A 15651-nucleotide genomic window follows, 5' to 3' on the forward strand; every position below is an offset into this window, starting at 1 on the left:
GAGCGAGCAGTTCCTGGGCATTCTGCAAAGTCACAGGCATCAGGATGTCAAAGGCAGCCAGAAAGTGCCGAGCCACGCCAGTGTGGGAAATGCGTGGCCAAAGTGAAGCCAATATTTCTCCAGCTAAACAAAAATGCCAGGCAAGATCCCCAGGGATTATGAAAGGGAATGCACCCCTGATCAACCGTGACCTCAATCAGGGTGCAGAACCCCAAGGAGCTAGCCCTGCATGGGCAATTCTATTCATAGTAACCACAAATCACTGCATGCCTCCTCTGTGTACCCGGAGATCATTTATCCAGAGGCAGCGTCGTCCTCCAAAAGACATTTGTTTGGGTAGGTATTTGGAAGCCACGTCGTCAATTCTCCCCGCCATACATCCGGCTCTGTACCGTGTGGTTTCACCTCATCCTCCCTCTCAACATTACACATCCCCAGTCAGGGGTGAAGGCAGGGAAGGGGTCACTGATTCTGCCCTAGAAGAAATATCAGGGTTGGGGACAGGGATGAACTGAATTGAGACACCATGAACCAGCTCTGGAGCAAGAAGGGCAGAAAGAGATCACAAGAACAACTTCAAGTAAGTAGTAAAGAAACTCCGTTTTCTGAAAGAGCATTGTTTGTTGCTGGCTGTAGGGATCCTTCCAGAGCCTTACAAGCTTCCCTCCTGCAATACGGTGGTGACGGTGCTGAGACAGAGACAGAAAGGGAAGGAAGCAAAAAATCCTGACAGAAGTAGGATGTCCAGCAGGGATCCTGGTACTTACAAGAATTGATTCCATATGGAAAATAGAAGAACAAAAGGAGATTTTCTGAGCCTGGTGAGTAGCCCTGATGATATGGGTCACTGAGAGTAGTCATTCTTATTTCCAGGTTCTGCAGCCTGGGAAGATTTCCTAGGGTTTCATGGGGTCTGTTATGGGGAATGAGGAGGGATGCTGATGGTTCCAGAGGTCAACACAGTCAATGATTTCCAGTGAGGTCTTCAAAACTTCTAGACTCAGGGGACCAAGTTCTCACCCTTGACATGATCTCAGTCTTCTCAGAGTAGGAGAAAGAGCGAGGCTCCCTGAAGAGTTTTTACTCGGAACCCAACGATGGGTGTGCGTGGCCAGCAAGGGCAGAATTTATGTGGTGGTGACTCACACTCAGCCCAGAAGGACCCTGTACCCCAGAAAGGCAAAATTTGAGTTTGAGAAAGAAAAGAAATTTAGGGATTGATTTCAGAACCTAAGAATGAACCCTAACTGCTGGAGACAGAGCAGTGAATTGAATTTGCCCTTGGAAACCTGGTTTTGCCTCTGTCAGAAGTCAGGATAGGTGGGCAACTGAAATCATCTGATGGAGAAAGGAAACATTTCCCCTATATCTTTAAAAGGAATCTGAGAGGAAGCTGGAGAAGGGATGCCCATCTTCATAAAAAATAATTCTCATAGGAAAGAGCATGGAGGAACTGGGAAATAACCATGACTGACAGCGCGTCAGAGAAAGAAAATCAATGCCAAGCTCTCCACAGAAATAGCAGGGGCGAGGGGACAGGAGAATAGGAAACAGTGGAGATGACCACGAAACAGATAAACCAATGAGAACTGCAACATGGGAATACTGAAGGATGCTGTGTATAAGAAATACTCTGGAGAAAAGGCAAAAAGCAGGGGAGGGAACAATGTCACTATCAAAAGTATGGTGATTAAGATAAAAAGTGGCACTGTTTGAGATGCACAGTCCTTTTAGAAAAATATAGGTGAGAAGATTGAGGAGACAAGAAAGAGCTCTAGATGTGCTGAGAAGACGGACCTGAAGGTCCATGAATGTGAGATGAAGAGGCATCTAATGCCAAATGCAAGGGTAAGGATTTTAAAAGACCAGATTTATACCTCGAATCTTACTACAACGGTAAACTTAGTACAAAAAAGGACATTTTGCAAACTAAGCTGAAAAGAACACTCTCAGCATACAACTAAGGAAAACGCCTGAAGAAGCCTAAACCTGAAGTGGACAAAGAAATGCAGCTTTTGCCTTTGGGAGCCATTCTAACATAAGAATGTCTATTTTCATTAGCACACTCTCAGAAAATTCTAAGGTGAATCAGCCTAAATAACAAGACAGGGAGAAATGATAATTTCTACAAACTATAATATAAAAGGCTTCTGAAAAATTATTTTTTAAAGATCAAGATAAAGATGGCAGCACACGTAGAAAATGATAGAATTGTAACTGAGGCTAGATTTATGAATTCAGCTGAAGGGGGTGGATTCCTGAGTTTTTCAGAAAGAAATGGGATATGGCAGAGGGAACTTGTGACCCAGGGTACAGGCGTAAGACCCTATGGATAGCACATTACTGAACTCGTGGAAATCCAAAACACAATTTTAGCTTCTCTCTTCATTGAGCCCATTCTTTTATTGTTTACCGAGGAAGCAAATGAATTGCCATCTTCCTTGTTTCATTCTCTCAAGGAAAGGAATAAAGCAGGGAAATTAGCAGCTTCTTTGCTTCCTTGTTTTTTGTTTGAATTTGTGGGCAGACATGGAGGAGGTGAGAGGAAATAAGAAAGCAGGGAGGAATCTGGTGATTTCCCAACATGGATAACAACCAGCCCCCAAATATCGAGAACTGGCCTCATGCAGAGTACCTAGAGCAAAGACTGCCTTTCATACTGAGAAAAGATAAAACAGTTTCACACCGCACACTCACTCTGGCCAGCGAGTGAACCACTGGAAATACTTATCAGATGGAGTTCTAGACAAAGCATGTAAGTTACACAAGGCTAAAGAGTTCTAACCCACTGGTTTCTAATGGGGCCAGTGTGAAGCGACTGGTGCAGTGTGCATGCTCTAAGCAGGATGGGGGGCGGCTTGGCACTTCAAGGAGGAGGGTGGGGAGGTAGAAAGAAACCAGGAAGGATGCCTCCCTCCTGCTTCTTCCTGATTCCCTGCCTGCTGGCCTCTCCCACATGACTTTGCTCTTGCAGTTATTTGATTGGGAAACACAGAGGAAGGAGGAGCTGGGCATGGGGTCTCAGAGCTTCTCGTCTTCACTCAGGAATCCAGGAGAGATTGTAAAGGGAGCACTCAATCCCACTGCAATGAGCTTTGGAGAGGAGGACACGCTGGCATGGTCTGAGGGCCATTTTACAGATGAAGTTCCTAGCAACTTAGAGCTTGTTCAAGGCCACAATGTCAGCAGCACAACCAGGAGGAGAACCTCACCCTGTCTGACTCCAGAGTCTGCACAATGCTGCCTCCTTCTTCTAGGCTAGAGGAATCCTCGGGACTGGAGCTGTGTTCATTTCTGCTGGAGGACCTGTGACAGGCGGGAGGAGCATTCTGGAGTGGGACACCCAAGAAAGGAGGCTGGGGGATCTCCAAGCCAGGATTAATGAGGTTAAAATCGGGCACATTCAATTTGCATGTTCTTAAACCTTTGCCATGGAAACTTTGCCTTGGCATTGCTGTGTTAATGCACAGTCAGGAGAACAGAAGTCCGAGGAAACCATCTCGAATGTGTTTTAAGCAACCAATTAGCTGCTGTCATTTATCCAGGGGTCTGCTTCTCCCAGGAAGCATGCAGAGCTAACAAGGCAGATGAGCACCTGGTGCTTGGGACCAGTCTTAAAAAGAGGGGCTGAGCGTGGTGGCTCATGCCTGTGATCCCAGCACTTTGGGAGGCCAAGGCAGGCGGATCACCTGAGGTTGGGAGTTTGAGACCAGTCTGAGAAACATAGAGAAACCCCGTCTCTATTAAAAATACAAAATTAGCCAGGCATGGTTGCGCATGCCTGTAGTCCCAGCTACTCGGGAGGCTGAGGCAGGAGAATCACCTGAACCTGGGAGGTGGAGGTTGCAGTGAGCCGAGGTCGCACTCCAGCCTGGCTATCAACAAGAGCAAGACTCTGTCTCAATAAATAAATAAATAAATAAATAAATAGGGAAGAAATGACATTAATGTTCCTGAGAGAGGGGGTCAGGAGAGGGCCTCTCCAGCATTCCAACATCCTATCTAGGGCGCAGGTGGATGCGGTCCCCCTCAGGCCTGTCTGCACTGCAGCCAGGGTACAAGGGCCAGTGTTCTCTACAGTGATAAGGGACGGCTAGGAATCACCCCCGGAGCCTCTAAGTTATCACACCTGACTTTTAGGTTTGCATCTGCCAAATCTGGGAGATACGATCTCAGCTTCTGCCCTCCGGGGGCTCATAGCCTAGCAGAAGAGATAGATATTAATCAAACTGTCAAATAATTGTGAAACTGTGGGTTGATCAGTGCATCAAAGGAAAGGGTACATCAGAGGGTGCGAACCTCACCTGGAGTTGGAAAGTTGTTGGGATTTGAAAAAAGCGTAAGGTTTACTAGGTGAGAAGGAGAGGCAGGAAGGGCAGAAAAGAGAGGCCCAGGCACCAGGACTGAAGGAAGAGACAACGCCTCGCAGGAGAGAGCTTTGGGAACACCACATATTATTTTATTGACTATTTAAATAATTACCTGGTAGTTACGTGAAAAGGATTATTGAGGTTAAAATTGGGAGCCTTTAATTTGCATGTTCTTAAATTTTGTGCCATAAATTGCCTTCTCTGTATCCAAGATACTTTCTCATGCTGAATTTCTTATACACCTAGCAAAAGGCTTGAAGAAATTATTGCGGCAACAGTAACCAATGGTTGCAGCAACAGTAACCAATATTCTGTCTCAGCAAACAGTATTAAAAGCCCATACTTTACATGCTTCAGTGCACATGATTCTGACAACAACCCTATGGGCAGGGGAGCAGTGAAGAAATTCTGCCCAAGATCACACAGCCTGGGTGTGACAGGGACCAGATCTGAACCCAGGCCCAACCAGTTCAAGGCTGTGTGCATAAACAGAGCAGTATTGCTCAGGGGGTCAGCAGAGGAGGCGGAAAGATACGCAGGGACAGCCTGCTGTCAGTCCTGAGCCCTGGCGACTTGGCAAGCCTCCGATGACATCACCTGCCTCACCTGTAAAACTGGGATAATGACACCTGCCCACCCACCTCCTTGGGTTGTTGTGAGACTTAACCAAGTACATGTGAGCCTGACAGGTTGAGAGCACCACACAAACGAGAAGCATTATGATTGGGCAAAAACACGCCCTGATAATAACTTCAAGTAGGCACAATAAATGACACCCTCCCAAGACCACAGACATAATTAAAGAGAAAGGAAAAAGAGAGAAAATTGAAGTCACTCCCCCTCACCTTGACCTTAGGCATAAAAATGAGCACCAACAGCAATTTACCAAAGTCTACCAAAGTCTACCTGTCTAGTAAAGAATCAACATTATCCAAAAAGAAGTCTGGCTTTTCCCCTTCCCTGGACTCTGAGAGGTAACCTCTACACCCTTAGATTGGACTGCCTGAGAAGAGTGGGGACCTTGGGCTACCCAGATAGTCTAATAACATGATTTATGGCAGGGGCTCTGGGCCATGCAGCATCAACTCAATCTCCAGAGAGGCTGGAGACCTGGGCCAGCCACACAGCTGTCAGCTACATGAGTGAGCCCCAGTAAAAACCAGGTTCAAAAAATCACATTTCACCCAGCAATCCCATTACTGGGTATATACCTAAAGGATTACAAATCCTTCTACTATAAAGACACATGCACAGGTATGTTTATTACGGCACTATTCACAATAGCAAAGAGTTGGAATCAACCCAAATGCCCATCAATGATAGACTGGATAAAGAAAATGTGGCACATATACACCATGAAATACTATGCAGCTACAAAAAAGAATGAGTTCATGTCCTTTGCAGGGACATGGATGAAGCTGGAAACCATCATCCTTAGCAAACTAACACAGGAACAGAAAACCAAACACTGCATGTTCTCACTCATAACTGGGAGTTAAACAATGAGAACACATGGACACAGGGAGGGGAACATCACACACCGGGGCCTGTCGGGGGATGGGGGAAAGAGGAAAGAAAGCATTAGGACAAATACCTAATGCATGCGGGGCTTAACACCTAGATGACGGGTTGATGAGTGCAGCAAACCACCACGGCACAAACCTATGTAACAAACCTGCACATTCAGCACACGTATCCCAGAACTTAAAGTAAAATTTTAAAAAAGAAAAATATACAAAATTAACTGATAAGCCCCTTATAAATAAGAGCCAAGAGGGAAGTGATTTGGTCTTCTCTATATCAAAATGTTGCATATGAGTAAACAACCAGACAACTAAAACAGAACAGAAAGTTTAAAGGTAAACCCAACTATATACAAAAATTTAAAATATAATTGAGATAGTGTCTCACATCTGTGAGAACAGGATGGACTTTTTAATAAATAGTATTGTGACAACTCAACAGCCGTTTGGAAAAAGATACAATTGCAGCCCACATCTGACACCAAACACCAGAATAAACCATGCATGAATCAGAAACCCAAAAACTGAAAAAATGAATTAGGTACACATATTGAAATACGATGCTATATCCCAGAAATACATACATTATGTGTCAACTAAAGATAAAAGGGGGAATTTCTTATTATTAAAAAAAAAAAAAAAAAAGGCTGGGCACAGTGACTCACATGTGTAATTCCAACACTTTGGGAGGCCAAGGCAGGCAGATCACTTGAGGTCAGGAATTTGAGACCAGCATGGCCAACATGGCGAAACCCTGTCTCTACTAAAAACACAAAAAATTAGCCGGGCAGGGTGGCGGGCACCTGTGATCCCAGCTACTTAGGAGGCTGAGGCAGGAGAATCACTTGAACCTGTGAGCTGGAGGTTGCAGTGAGCCAAGGTCACGCCATTGCACTCCAGCCTGGACAATAAGAGCGAAATACTGTCTCAAAAAAACAAACAAACAACAACAACAACAACAAAAAACAGGCTGAAGTGAGCTTTCCTGTGCACCTCTGCCCTCAGCTTATTTTAATTTGTATCTTTTTGCTGCAATAAACCGTAACTTTGATTATAACCACTTTCAGTAAGTGCTGTAGGACTTTCTAACAAATTATTGCACCTGAATGAGGTCTTGGAGACCCTTGAACCTGCAACTGGTATCAGAAGTGAAAGTGGTTTTGAGGACCCCAAACTTTGTAGTTTTTCTCCAGTGTCATTTAATCCTCAAAAACCAAAGAGGTGAGTGTTGGTCCCACCTCACAGACAATGACACTAAGTAGTTTAGAGGGCCGTGACTCGTTCATGATCCCATATCCAGTGGGTGGAGGAACTGGGGTTAATCACCAAGCTATGCACCAGTGAAACTCTCATTGGGTGCAGAGTACTCCTGCCTCCATCTGCTACCTGAGAGTGACAGGCAAGTGAACAGAGGGCGTCGCCCATTGCTGATGCTTGGAACAGTAACCCATGCCATGAGAGGATAGGGAAGACCTTAGAAAGTGCTCTAGTAGGGAAAAATATGATGCTGTAGAGATGCTGGGTGCTATCATGACCTTACCATCTCCAACTCTGAGACAGGCCACCTAGGACAGAGACACCCACAGCAGCCCTGAAACCCAAACCTGAGCCCTTTCATGGTCAGAGCCAAACCAGTCATCAGGAGCAGGAGGCTGGTCAGCAGTGATGCAATGCCTCCTGGGACAGAACATTCCACTGAGAGGGAGAGGCCGGCAGAGGGGCTGCATCAGGGGAGCAGGGAGGCGGGTGCCCAGAGAGAGGGAGAGTCAAAGCAGGAGTGGGCAGATGGGGCAGCCAGTAGCACATCTGCCCCAAGATGAGGATGGGGTCCATCTGCCCAGCACCACTGCCTGCCAGGATGGGGTGGCGGGGGGAAGGAAGGAGGCTGCACATGCAGCAGATTCCACCCCCAGCACAGAGACCAAGCTGTGGCTGTCAATCCTGCCTCCCGTCTCAGGGAACCTGGCGTGACCAATGCTCTCAGCTTCCTATACACACGCCACCCCAGCTATATGCCATACAATTAGTTTTACAAGAGCAGCAGATTTAACGCTGCCTCCCTGCAATAGCTCTGTGGGCTCTGCAGCCCCTGAAATGCACAACCAAACAAGATGTCATACCGAAAATCCAGGTTGATGTGCTCTATTTCTGTATTTTTTTTTAAAGCCCGCACCTCTGCAATTGTTTTCCATTTTGTGTTATACATGTACACAAAACAGAAGACAAATCTAGCCAATCAGATTGTCTCATTGTCTTGCTTTTGCTTTATCCTTAAAGTTCATCAATCTAAATAATACCTAGTTATAAGGGATATTTAGCAAATAATTGTTTAGGAGAAAGATTTTTAACATAGAAGTAACTGAGAAACATAAGATTCTTAATAATAGTAATGTGAATTTACCTGGGACTTTAAAAGCACCCCTCAGGGAATAAGCACTGAAACAGGTGTTATTGACCTATGGGTCCCCACAGGGGTCCATGAATGGGTTTCAGGATGTTCATAAAAACCATGAAATTGAAATTGTTTGCAAAGTCATCTAAGTGCACGCTCCAGAGTAATTTTTCTGAGGTGAAAGTCCAAAGCTTTCATCAGCCCTTGAAAGGGATCTCTGATTCCAAAATGTTAGCACTACTAGTACACTCAACTCTGGCACATTCTTGGTCTCATTTACTCGCAAGTCATTCTTGTGAATTACACGGGGTGAGAATGATTAACCTGCCGTGCAGATGGGAAAGAGCTATGATCATCCAAGTTCATGGAATGGTGTCATTTGCTCAGTAGAGTTCAGTGAGAGTGTTTATCACAGTCTACCTTGCAGTAACTGCGATCCACACATGTTTCTCTACCCAAAACTTTAAACTTCTTGAGGACTGGGCCTCCTCCTCGAAGTCCCAGCACATGCTAGACATGCAGTCAGAGCCCGAGCAGTCAAGTTCCTGAGGGGGATGCAGGCAGATCAGGATCAAGGTTTCCAGGCACTGCCTTAGGAAAGCCGGTGCACTTACAGTAGGTGCCAAATAAAGCATTTCCTGTGATAATGGTGATCTTGCCTTCCTTGCCTACTGTTCTCATTCCCCAGATGATTCACATGAAGTGAAAACATCTGCTTTGGCTTCAGAGAAGGACTGTCTCCTCCCTGAGTCTTGTGCCAGACCTCTACAGGTCAACGATGTGACCCAGCACATCCACAGCTACAGGGATGTTACTGGGCCTGTCAAGGTGACTCTTTGTGGGGAGAAGCCAGGGAGTCAATGCTTCTCCCCACTCACAGTGCTAACGTGATTCAAGTCAATGGTTCTTGCTCTGTCTCCAGAAACAGAACTGAGAAAATCTTAACAAAGCACTCTCAGGAAATAGCAGGTAAGAGGTGAGGCCCCAGGAAACATCTTCAGACTTCCTCTCTCAACAAGTAAGTTGCAATTTTGCTGAAAGGCTACTTCAGTTCTGCAGCTCCCAGCTTGGAGCAATTTCAACCTGAGCAGCCTGCAACCTGTCGGAGCAGATGTTTTACAGGTAGTCTGGTGTGGTGTATTCTGAAGCATCACTAGCTTGAAGGCCCAGCATCACGGCATCAGTTTTGTTTGTTCATTTGTTTTACCACTGCCACAGAGACAAACGGGTTCTGCACACACACTGGCAGATGGGATTTGTTTGTCTCTTTTGATGGCTAACTATTGACTTCAGAATACAAGCCCTGAAGTCAATAGACCTGACTTGGACCCTGGCTTGGTCTCTTACCTGGTAACTTTCGGCTAGTAATGTAACCTTTCCGAGCCTCAGTTTCTGCAGAGCTGTTTAGAATAGTAGAGTGTTTAGAATACAATGTCCGTCATGTACTAACAAATGAATACTATTATTATTTATACGCGGAAGAAACGATAAGCCTATACTCGAAGTAAAACTCAGCCCAACACTTAAGAAATTTCATTATGAACTGAGAATCACAATAATTCTGCCTTCCCTGTGCACCGCCACAGAGGAAGGGCCGTGCTCATCTGTACAACAGGTTTAAAAAACCTCAACAATAAAGACACGTAAGCCAATTAAAAATGGGTGAAGGATTTGAATGTGTCTCCAAAGAAGATATGCAAATGGCCATTAAGCACAGGAGAAGATGTTCAACATCGTTAGTCACTAAGGAAATGCAAATCAAAACCACAATAAGTTTCCCCTTCATACCCACCAGAACGGCTAATATCAAAAAGACGATAATAAGCGTTGCAAGAATGTGGAAAAATTGGAATCCTCCTTCACTGTTAGTGGCATTGGTGTAAAATGGTGTAGCCACATTGAAAAACAGTTTGTATGCTCCTCAAAATGTTACACCGGAAGTTACCATATGATCCAGCGATTCCACTCCTACATTATCCCATGTATATGAAATGTCCAGATGAGGCAAATCCACGGAGACAGGAAGTAGATTAGTGGTTGCCAGAGGATGAGGGAAGGGGAAAGGAAAGGGATAGGGAGTGACTGCTAATGGGCATGCAGTTTCTTTTGGGGGTATAAAAATATTCTGGAATTAGTGGTGATGAATTACAGCTCTGTGAATATATAACCACTTACTTGTATATTTTTAAATGGTGAATTTTATGGTGTGTGACTTACATCTCAACAAAGCTGTTATTAACAAAACGGTACCCACCTCCTACCTTATAGGGTTGCTGAGAGGAATTTTTTTTTTTTTTTTTAAGATGGAATCTCACTCTGGCGCCCAGAATGGAGTGCAGTGAGGCAATCTCGGCTCACTGCAACCTCTGCCTCCTGGGTTCAAGCAATTCTCCTGCCTCAGCCTCCCGAGTAGCTGGGATTACAAGTGCATGCCACAATACCTAGCTAATTTTTATATTTTTAATAGAGACAGGGTGTTGCCTTGTTGGCCAGGCTGATCTCAAACTCCTGAGCTCAAGTGATCTGCCCGCCTCAGCCTCTCAAAGTGCTGGGATTACAGGCATGAGCCACCGCACTCGGCGGGCTGGGAGAATTATGTGAAGTCCCCTGTACATGTCCCAGCCCTCGAGCTCCTTTGCCAATGGTATCAGAGATGTCATTAGTATTATCACTCTATCCTCCAAGGTTACCTGGGGCACAAACAGAAGCATACAAACAAGCTGATAACAGTGATTAATTCTGGGGCAAGATCTGAGATGAGAGTGGCTGAAAAAAGAGACTTTAGCTTTATATATAATGTTTTAATATTTTAAAGTAGCATGCATTCATCTATTATTTGTGTGATCAAATTTTAATTTTCACTTAGGGTAGTGAAACTACTCTGTAGGATATTATAATGGTAGACACATGTCATTACACATTTGTTCGAACCCACAGAATACACAACGCCAAGGATGCTCCCCACTGTAAACTATGGACTCGGAGTGATCACAATGCTTCATGCAGGTTCATCAACTGTAATAACTGTACCACTCTGCTGGGGGATGCTGATAATGGGTGAGGCTGTGCATGTGTGAGAGAGGGGGTAGATGGGAAATCTCTGCACCTTCCTCTCAACTTCGTTGTGAACTTAAAACTTCTCTAAAAAATAAAGTCTATTTAAAAATTATTTTTTAAATGCCTGCCGTTGTTCTTGAAACGCATCTTCCCATTAATCATTTCAAATCATCTTGCCTGACAACCATAATTAAACACTGACAGCAACTAAGAGCCAGGAAGTCTCTGTAGAGGAAACAATGCACCAAAAGAAATCATGATTTCTAAGACAATTAACTTAATTGCTCTAAACTACATCATCCCCTCCAAAAAATTAATCAAAGGCAGAGAAAAGGCAGGGGCAGAGAGAGGGAGAAGGAGTAGGTGCCTAAGGAGGGAGCCCTCCCCTCCACAACTGGCAGAGGAGATAAATATCTGCACCCTGACACCCCAGTATGCCTCGTTCTAACACCCAAAGTCCTAGATGCATCTCCCCGGAGACTGGCTGCTCTGCCCGCACATGCTCAGGGCTGTAGGTGAAGTGAGGAGGAAGACTCTGCAATAAATGGCCTTTATCTGCTTATCACACCTATTTTTAGGCCTTCATTTTATAGCTTGGTAAAATGAGAAGGTGCAGAGAGATCCGAGTACCCAGCTACATTCAGATGTTCCATGAGAAATAGGGAGACACTTTCACAAGCAAAACCAGAGTCGGAAGCCACAGGTTGTTTTTGAAGATGACACCAATTAGGGAGGCTGCAGAAGAGCGTGCTGATTTGCCCTTTGGTCATGTGAAAAGGCACAGTCAGTGCTCTGATGATTTACCACTGGGAGGACGATGCCTGGACAGACCCAAACATGGACAGACACGCACACACTCACCAGTCCCGTCCCTCCATGGCAGAACTTATCAAGGCCCACGGGAAATGGAATTCACAAGAGCAAATGTTCACACTGCCCACTCTGAGGCCCACTAGAGGGAAGGTAGCCAAGGTTCTAACAGCAGGCAGGGCCCTCATTAGAAACAGTCCAGGTTCGACATTTCTATATTCATTCAACAAACAGGTGAGGGGCTGCAATATGGCAGGCATTGCTCTAGGAGCTGGAGATTCACTCAGCAGGGAAAAAGACAAAGTCTCTCTTCTCATGGAAATGACATTCCAGTAGAGGACAAGTAAATGTATAATGTATCAGGCAATGCTTAGTGCTAAGAGGAAGACTGAGGAAGGAAAGGGGGACAGAGAGTGAAGGGGGATTAGGGGGTGCTTGAGATAGGGCCAGGGAAGGCCTCTCCATGTGGCGGCAACTGAGCAGGTGCCTGCAGGAAATAAGGAAGCCAGTCCTGTAGAATCTGGAAGGAGAGGGTTCCAGGCAGCAGGGAGCGAAGGCCATACCTGAGGAAGAGCAAGGTAGCCAGTGAGAGAAATGTCAGGGAAAGCATGGGAAATGAAGTGAGGGGAAATGAAGTGAGGGGAAATGAAGTGAGAGAAAACAAAGGTGAAGGCCATGGAGGGCCTGCCAGGCCACAGTGGGACCTCTGGCTTTTATTCTGATAATGTGGGAAGGGTCTGGAGCGTTTTGAGTACGGGAGGGAAATGACTGGACTTGCATTTTAAACAGTCACTCCAGCTGCTGTGGGAGAGCAGGCTGCACAGGCAGGGTAGGACGGGCACCACAGGGATGCAGGTTAGGAGAGCAGGCTGCAAGGGCAGGGTGGGACGGGCACTGCAGGGATCCAAGTGGGAGGTCACGTGGCCTGGCCCAGGTGGTAGCAGAGGAGGGGTGGAGAAGTGATTCTGACTGTGTCTTAAGGTAGAGCTGAGAGGATCTGCTGATGGACTGGATGTGGGGAGAAAAGAAAGATGAGAGTCCAAGATGACACCAAGGCTTCTGGCCCAAGGCTATATGTTCCAGTCCTGCGGTTGCACAGCAAAATGTGGACTAGAAAGTAGATAGGAGAAGAATGTCACTTTCCAGGACAGCAAAGGTGGTGTGAGGGCCTGAGCACTCCCAGGAAGCAGCTAGTCCCCTGCTGGTGGCCAGGTGCCCACCTCCTTGGCATCAAAGAAACAGCCCTGAGGACTCCACCAGGAAAGAGGCAGGCTTGTCAGTGCAGTGACTGGAAAGGTGAGAGGGTGGACTGAACACTGGAGTTCTCCCAAAACCCGTATGTTGGCATCTCACCCCCACTGTGATGGTATCAGGAAGTGGGGCCTTCAGGAGGTGATTAGGTCATGAGGACAGAGCCCTCATAAATGGGATTAGTGCCCTTATAAAAGAGATCACCGCCAGGGTGCTGCTTTGCCCCTCTTGCCATAGGAGGGTACAGCAAGAAGGCACCTCCAAGAACCAGGAAGCTGTCTCTCACCAGACATCAAATTTGCTGGTGCCTTGATCTTGGATGCCCCAGCCTCCAGAGCCATGAGAAATAAATGTTTATTTAAGCTGCCCAATATAACAGCCCAAACAGAATAAGACACGGGTGGGGGAGGGAGGAGGAACCCTTTACACACATTATCTCGTTGAATCCTTAAGAGGCACATATTACAATCCTTGTTTACAGATGAAGAAACTAAGACAAAGACGACAACACTGGATGAAATCTCCAACTTTAGTAAAAAATACACATAGGAGAGATGCTTTGTAATCTGGGATGGGAAAGGCCTTCCCAAGAAAGACACAAAACTCAGAAGCCATAAAGAAAAAGATGAACAGGTTCAAAGTCCTAAAAATTGAAAGTGTTGGCCTGATGAAAGAAAAACAAAACCAAAACCTAAAACTATACATACATATACCCGTGAGACAAAAACAAAAACAAAATAAAACCCATTTATAAACAAAACTAAAAGCAATATTTACAACATCAATAGCATGGCAGTGAGATCTGTTAGGAATTAGGAATTTGTCAAGTCAATAAGAAAGACACACAATCATGTGTTTAGAAAGTGAAATCGATGAGTATCAATTAACAGAAGGGGAAATGCAAGAGACCAAGACCTCTGTGAAGGGTGCCCACCCTGCCAGTGTTCAGAAGAACGAACAGGAACAACAACCTCATGTGTTTTCATCTTCAGGACTAGGAAAACTGAAACTGGCTCACCTTCATTGTTGGTGAGGATGTGGGAAAACAAATATTTCCTGCTCTGCAGGTGGGAGTCTGAATCCAAACAGCCTTTTTGGAACACCATTCGGCAGAATCTACCAAAATGTGTCACATATATGCCCTGCAACTCAGCCATTCTATTAGAAGACTCTACCTACAGATATGCCTCCAAATGTATGTACAAAAACAAACACAAACTTTCCCTCTACAGAAAAAGACAGGATGATGATAACTCGACATCCATCAACAGGGTATTATTTAAGCAGATTAACTATGCTATCAAATCTATGAAGTCTTTAATAAGAATGAAGCAGAATTAGGCCGGGTATGGTAGCTCATGCCTGTAATCCCAACACTTTGGGAGGCCGAGATGAGCAGATAACTTGAAGTCAGGAGTTCAGAACAGACCAGCCTGGCCAACATGGTGAAACCCTGTCTCTACTAAAAAAAAAATTCAAAAATTAGCCAGGCGTGGTGGCAGGTGCCTGTAATCCCAGTTATTCAGGAAGCTGAGGCAGAATAGCTTGAACATGGGAGGTGGATGTTGTAGTGAGTAGAGATCACATCGCTGCATTCCAGCCCGGGCAACAGAGTGAGACTAAAAAAAAAAAAAAAAAAAGGAGTAGAACTATATGTATTAACATCAAAGATGTCAAAAAAAAAAAAAAAAAAACCTAAAAAAAGTTATAGAAGAATACATGTGATATCCTACTGTATATGCTAAAAAATAAAACAAACTATGCATGTACACAAACATACAGATAGAAATAATAAAAACTGGCTGGAAGTTTGTACCCCAAACAGCTCTCAGTGGTAACACTTTTTTTGCAAAGGAGAGTCCAACTGGATAGAAGTGGGGAAGCATGGGGCCCTCCTCTAAGTACTTGGTCTTCTAAGGAAAAACTAAGATGTCTGAATGTCTGTCATTATGAATTTATATATTGCTTATAAAATGGAATATGTTTTAAAAACTAGAGGATGATAATGGTATTTGTATTCAAACTCTTTTAAGTGCATGTAACAGAAACCCAACCCAAAGTTGCTGAAACAAAAAGGGGAAGTGCTGGCTTCTGTCCTTGGGAAGTCAGGGGTGGTGCTCACTCCAGGCCCACTGCATGCAAGGGAGGAGGCCATGTGGCCAAGCCTCTGTCCCCTGCCCTAGCTCTCAGGCTGCTTGTCTGTTTTTCTTCATTCTCAGAGGATATTGCCACATGTCACACAAAACAG

At 45.2% G+C, this 15651-nt stretch overlaps 1 protein-coding gene and 1 long non-coding RNA gene across 4 annotated transcripts in view; one reads left to right on the forward strand and one right to left on the reverse strand.

Annotated features, from left to right (window-relative positions):
- The window catches only part of LOC105466629 (RNA binding motif protein 20), a 197223-nt gene that overhangs the window by 104762 nt on the left and 76810 nt on the right, over window positions 1-15651 (reverse strand). The window lies entirely within an intron of this gene.
- On the forward strand, window positions 434-10398 carry LOC139356193 (uncharacterized). The gene is made up of 2 exons (XR_011607647.1): window positions 434-821; window positions 8974-10398. It is a non-coding gene; the product is annotated as an uncharacterized lncRNA (long non-coding RNA).

Source organism: Macaca nemestrina, chromosome 9, assembly GCF_043159975.1.
Source record: "Macaca nemestrina isolate mMacNem1 chromosome 9, mMacNem.hap1, whole genome shotgun sequence".
NCBI classification, from domain to species: domain Eukaryota; kingdom Metazoa; phylum Chordata; class Mammalia; order Primates; family Cercopithecidae; genus Macaca; species Macaca nemestrina.